The sequence below is a fragment of the Beta vulgaris genome, chromosome 6 (assembly GCF_026745355.1).
Source record: "Beta vulgaris subsp. vulgaris cultivar EL10 chromosome 6, EL10.2, whole genome shotgun sequence".
Lineage (NCBI taxonomy): Eukaryota > Viridiplantae > Streptophyta > Magnoliopsida > Caryophyllales > Amaranthaceae > Beta > Beta vulgaris.
Genome location: NC_079207.1, coordinates 49,054,432 through 49,061,480, shown reverse-complemented (window position 1 = coordinate 49,061,480; position 7,049 = coordinate 49,054,432). Strand labels below are relative to the sequence as shown.

Below are 7,049 nucleotides of genomic sequence, written 5' to 3'. Positions count from 1 at the left end.
ATGCATAATCCTAGTACTACGATCATGTAATTTAACACAAATACAACATTAAGAAATAGAAAGACATCACCAACTTAAGACAACAACACTACCAGTGGCACACATCCGAGATCACCACTCACTTTCAATTTTAAAGCCCAAGGTACGATGCCCCTTATAGGTTGGTGCTATTTTGTTAGTCATGTCTAATCAATGACAGATTTAACATAATTATAAGATTAAAATCCAGACTCGGTCAAATAGTAAGCTCCTATTTAAATCAAATTATCCTTCATAAAAATAAATAAGCAAGTCAAGAATACTCAAGAAAGTTAATTAAAATCAATAAACGAAATACTTATCTCAAAACTAATTACATGACTTTATCTAACAACTATTGAGCATAAATGACTACTCACTTATGTTACAAATCAAGGAGACAATTGTTTTTGAGTGAAAATATAGTCGAGTAAAAAGTAAAAAAAAAAAAAAAAAAAAAAGACTGATGAGGGATTTAAGTGATAGAGACTAAGCTAATCAAATTTTACAACTAAAAACAATTAACTTCGTATGTCTAATGTTCAAAATTTGACTCTTATGTTGAAGAAAACTGAAATTCTGTCTCGAAACAAATCGAAGCACGCATCACGTGCAAAAAACATTTCCAGTTCCTAAATTTTATTCAACTACTTTCCAAATCTTTGGAGATTCTGTAGCGTTTTGCTTGGGGATCAAGTTTATCCCTATATTATGAGAACTAAATGACACATTCTCATCAAAATATAATCAGACGAAGTTGCTCCACTCAAGATTCTTGAACTGACTATATTTTCACTCGAAAACAGTTGTCTCTTTGATTTGTAACATAAGTGAGTAGTCATTTATGCTCAATAGTTGTTAGATAAAGTCATGTAATTAGTTTTGAGATGGGTATTTCGTTTATTGATGTTAGTTAGTTGATTCTCTTGAGTATTCTTGACTTGCTTATTTATTTTTATGAAGGATAATCTGATTTGAATATGAGGCTTATTATTTTTACTGAGTCTGGATTTTAATTTTATAGTTATGCTAAATCTGTAATTGATTAGACGAGTAACAAAATAGCACCCAACTGTAAGGATCGTCGTACCTTGGGCTTTAAAATTGAAAGTGATTGGCGTCCTAGGATGTGTGCCACTGGTAGTGTTGTTGTCTTAAGTTGGTGATCTCTTTCTATTTCATAATGTAGTATTTGTGTTACATTACATGCTCGTAGTACTAGGATTATGCATTGATTAGGCTTAGTGAAGGTTGTACCTGAACTAGCTAATATTAAGGGAGATAGAGGACGAGTTGCTAGAGTTAATTTATTCAAAAAGGTTAATTAAAGTGTCCACAGTTATACGAAATTGCATGGCTAGAGTCTAACTATATAATGACTATATCATTTATCTGATTGTTCCCATTTTTAACATTTTGTATCATTATTAGTTTTGTTTTTTTAGTAATTAGTTATAGCTTATCACTTTATCCCCCTCAAGGATTTGTTTGAGTTCAGATGCAATTTATTTGGAGGAAGGGAACTTTCGAGTTCATGAGATGTACTCTATCAAATACTTAAATGCAATTAAATGTTCGAAATTATCAAATCATATTATAAGACTGAAGGTAGGGGCACCGATAATGCTACTAAGGAATGCCAACCAAACTTTTAGGTTGTACAATGGTAGAGGTTGGTTGTCAAGCACATCAGCAATCAAATTGTTGAGATTGTTGTAGTATTTGGAAATAATGTGGGAGACAAGGTTTTTATTCCACCGATGACACCATCAAACAGTTCCCTTTAGTTGTTTGCTTTGCAATATCGGTTGATAAAGGCCAAACACAATTCTATCCTAGATTAACTTATATCTCGCTCGACCACGTTTTGAGTAACACACGATTTTATTGACCATATTAAGAGTCACCAACAAAAAAGATTTGAAACTCTAATCTATGATAAAGATCCAAGATCTCAAATATTACACTAGTGTATTATAGAAGGAAGTAGTTTAGAATATATAGACTATAGATAATCAATACTCATAATATTTATCTACTTGATTATTTAATTTATTTTATTACATTGTCATTCATAATCTTATTTATTTATCTATGTTGTTTATTTTTATTTTGAAGAAAACATGAAAATAATCATTAATAAATTGTCATATGACATCTATAACAATAATAATCTTTACCTAAAACATAATCTAAAACATTAGTATGAGAATCTTCAACCAATTTACTATTAAACGCTTCGAAATAGCTTATTTGATATTATAGTATTTCAACCCAAAACGAAATTCGATAATTCAACATGTTTTTGCCTAATGTAATAGTAAATTGAAATATGACATTCATTTTAATATTATTCATCTTTAATCAATAAGTATGACTTCCCACATTTTCAAACCACACATAAATCAACGCTCTCAAGGTGAGAGTAAACTGAACAATAATATCGATGGACATAACCCTCACAATACGAGGGAGAATTATTAAAAACAAACTATAGACTACAAATAAAGCACCAATCCCCTCAAAAAAAAAAATAAAGCACCAAGAGTGAAGAATTTTCATCAGTATAAATCTGATAGAAGTCCTTAAAAAAACACATATGGAAGCTAGGGTTTAAAAGAGATGCTAGGGTTTTAAAGAGCGAATTTTTATTTATTTGTGTTCATTAAATGAGATTACAACCGCTCTTGTCGTAGATTATTGATCTTTCAGATATACGTATTGCACCATTTCAACGTTTTAAAATTAGTATTCTTTGATTTGGTGAATAAATATACCTAAACATATCTACATAAAAGTTCCTAAGCATTGGTATAAAAGCTATTTTTATCATACTACCTCTGTTTTTTTTAGTTGCAACGATTAGACATTTTCCCTCTCTACTTTATGTCAAATCGTTGCAACTAAAAAAAAACAGAGGTAGTATATACTTAGTGACTAAACCACTAAAATCATAAAGTATCTATAAAACCAAACCTATACTATACATTTCTTAACTTCACAAATGCTTTATGTTTCGTGGACAAATCAAAAAAACTCTCTAGATGAAACCCTATAATGCACATCCACGCAACAACCGTCTCCATAGGCTCGCTGGTGGCTGGCCTTTAAGCCTTGTCGTTGGCAAGCCTAGCCCCGCCTTCATCCTTTCGTTCCTCTAAAGGTGGTTGTACCCCTCCCGCTTCCTGTTTCGCGTTTTCTATCGTTCCCCTCCCCCGTATCTCCCCTCCCCACTCCCTTGTATCTTCCCTACCCCCTCCCCTATTAGTCAGTTTCCTCTTCCGCCTCCCTCGTTCGTTAGCTTTCATTCCCCCGTGTCTCCTCTTACCCTCCCTAGTTCCCCTGCCCCTTCCTTTGTTTTCCACGTCTCCCCATCCTCTTGCAAAGTCTGCAAGTCTACCCTCCCTTTCCCGTTCCTCCGTTTCATCGTCTCCCTAGGTGTCCCACATATCCCCATCCTCCTCCCGCAATATTTGCAAGTCTCCCCTCCCTACCCCGTTCCCCGTTTTGTCGTCTCCTTAGGTGTCTCTTTTACGTGTCTTGCAGTGGAGTAAATTCTAGCGTCGGTTTTTCATGCCATCAATTGTTAAATTTAGTGGAAGATTGTTCATAGCTAACCAAGCAATGGATAAATCGCACAATGGAAGAACTATCAATTGAAGATAAAACATATCAAAAGGTTTCATCTTGTGATAAAGCATTAAAAAATAATGCAGAAAATAAAAGATGAATTTAAATGGAGGTAGACCATAATAAGAGGTGAAAAGATACAACATCGATTCCCTTACTTGTTTGTTTGGTCCATTCAATCATTTTTATTACACCATTTGTTACCACATGCTCCTCTATATTGATTCCTTCCCCCAAAGGGTTTCATTTACCCTTTCTCTTCTCTAACTACCACTTTGCCACCAAAACACCACCCAAAACCACCAAACCCACCAAAAACCACAACTCCACCACTTAAACTACCAACCACCACCACTCAAACTACCAACCACCACCACTTAAATTGCCAAACCAACACCACCTAAAGCAAGCTCGCCTTCTAAACAATCCCACCACCCCCTGAACCAACCCCAAACAAGCCCATCCCGCCCAAAACCACAACCTTGCAACCCAAAACCCTATCCTTCCACTCGAAGAAAAACCACCATCCACCCAAAAACCGCCACCATTCACCGAAAACACCTCCCCAAAAAACTCCGAGATCTACAAGAGAGGAGAGAAAAATAGTACCTTAAGGATGAGGAGTCATCGGCCAATGGAAGGGGAAGGGGAAAGGGAAGGGAAGGAGCGGCTCGGGAGGGGAAGAGTGGCAATGCAGGGGAGCATAAAAGCAGTAGCGGGGAGTTGGAATTTCATAGTGTAACACTAGTGGTAGTTTTAGCGAAAAAGTTGTGGTGGTTGCAATATTAGGGTTTCTCTTTAATAATATCTAAACAAACAATTAAGAAAATTAAAGATACCACTTTCCATTCTCCTTATAACCCTTCTCAAACCACGTCCCTTTCCTCTTAACGAAACAAACACCCCCTTATTATCCCCATACATTACCCAAGAGGATAGCTAGTAACGATTATCAACTCGTAAAATATTGGTAATAATGTCCCTCTCCTCACAAAATCATTACACCATGTCCATCTACCACCAATGCCCTTGACATATTTACCCCCTATTCAAACATGTCATAAGATCGTTAAGACAAATGTGTTATTTCCAATAGAAAAGCAAAACAAACTCCGGTTATAAAAGATGGCGAATGGATAAAAGGAGATACATTCACAATGTATGCAAAACAATTTATAATGCCTTATCCATCTTAGTTTGAATTCAGTGTTGAACTTTTAACCATAGAGCAAAATTATATATTATGATCGATAAACACTACCTCTAGCATCAAAGTGGCCAATCGAGACTCAAAACAACTAGAGCACATCAGTAATTGATAACACATTTATAAGGGGTTGAACACAAACAAGAAGATGATCAGTAATTGATTTTGTTTACTAGATTCAAAAATAGTAAAACAAACAACCTCTAAAATTCAAAAAAAAAAAAAAAAAAAAAAATCAACTGCATGAAAATTGAATTAAATTTGCCCAGAAAATTGAAATCTCATGGTTGTATCTATGAAAGAAATCATAGAGAAAGGAAGATAGACAGAAAGAGGAGACTTGTACAGTTTCTTTAGAGGGGTAACATGCTTGTTACAGCTCAATAAGTTGCAAAAACAAATCAATGGATTCGATTAAGGTCAAGTAATGGAATGGATTTCCATAACTCTTCAACCAAAACCAAGGTAAAACAAAATCAAAAGTCTAATTCCGTTTTTAGCACAAACAAGGGATTATACAAATTTGGATTCATTCATCTCATCTAGCTTTAGCAAATATTATGGTGACATTGGCACAAGTACAAATGGGAACTTCTATTACAATTACAATGTTCTCAATCAGCGGAATTTAGCAAAGTATCCGAGCAGATAATTACACATAAAAAAAAGTAGAGTTCTATCCAGCTAAACCACCTATCATCAAAGCAAAATCGCTTGAAACTGAACATAAACATTTTCAAACAGACACTAATTTCATACTATCCAATCAAGGAAGGTTCAAACAAATGTTGTCCCTAGCTCACTCTATTTGATCTCGTACTGTCATATTACGACTGAAAGAGAGAAGAGGCAAAAACAGGTAATAAAGCAAAATTCTGCTGATGATAAACAAGTGGAGTTCTATCCAGCTAATCAAGCAATAGAGAATCGCACAGTGGAGAAGCTGCCCATTGCGAATAAACATATCAAAGCATAAAGGCGTAATGCAGAAAATAAAGATGACAAATTTAACATCAATAAAAGGGTTCCTGTATCAATAAAGCCTCTGAATGACATCAAAATTTAACAAAATCCCTAAAAATTGCTTAAAAAGTTAATATATTAAAAAAGATAAAACATAGTTCAACAGAAATGCAAACAAAAACAGGCATAAACCCTAGAACCTGAGTTTAGAGAAAAACCAACGATTCTTTCCGGTCTTGAACCTCTCCTCAAACCTAGCTTTGGTCTCCTTAGCAGCAGTAACCTTCTTGTCTTTGGACTGAAGAGCATCAGCAGAAACAATATCCTTGAGATCTACATCAAGGGTGTAACGAGTTGGCATGATATGGTTGTAATTCACGACCTTAACGAAGCATTTAACCCTCGATTTCTTCGCTTGCTTCTTTGCTGAATCTTTGCGGATCACCTTCTTTGGTATTTGTTGATTCCAGCAACAAGGCAGTGCCCGTAGGGCCTGTCTCGGGTTCCTTCATCGAAGTTGCGCACAATCACTGCTTCCTACCCGCATAGCGCCCTTGTAGTACGATCACTGCTTTACCTGGTTTCAAAAACTTCACCATTTTTGGGACTTCTTTCCCACTTTTCTCTCACTCTCCTCTATAAAGACGGCAGACGGCAGGGGGGGAAATGGGGGAATAGGGTTCTTGGGATATAGGGTTTTGGAAAAGGTCGGTATTAATAATTTAGGCCGGGTAAAAGATAGCCCAACCCAAATACGCAGGCTTAATATAATAAGGCCTAAAATATAAATTGATCATATGTTTGAATATGAATAGTCTAGAGTTTATGGAGTTTGAGATTAAAAGGATTAGAAAAAAGTGAAATTATTCTTAGCCTAAAAACTAAATGTTTTTTTTTTAACTGGAGTAATACAAACTTTGAACGGGTTGCTCATAATAATACAATTTTTGAATTATTTTTTTAATAACTAAAGAAAATCTTCGAAATATTTTTCCAATTTATAAGAAAAAAATATATTTTATGTGGGGTCTTGTTTGACTTGTTTCATTGTGTATGTTACAAAAATCAAACTTTTATAATTTTTACTCATATGTAATTAAAAATATCAATGATACAATACGTGCATTGGCAAATGATGAGTCGCATTTGCATAAGCACTTTAGGTACATTTAGGTTGTATTTTTAGGCGTTTACTTCATTGTAGTTGCATTTAGGATCAATTTTGCATTAG

At 34.9% G+C, this 7,049-nt stretch overlaps 1 pseudogene; it reads right to left on the bottom strand.

The window, feature by feature from the left end:
- Nucleotides 1-5,861: 5,861 nt before the first annotated feature.
- On the bottom strand, nucleotides 5,862-6,530 carry LOC125498457 (60S ribosomal protein L27-3-like; annotated as a pseudogene).
- Nucleotides 6,531-7,049: the final 519 nt, after the last annotated feature.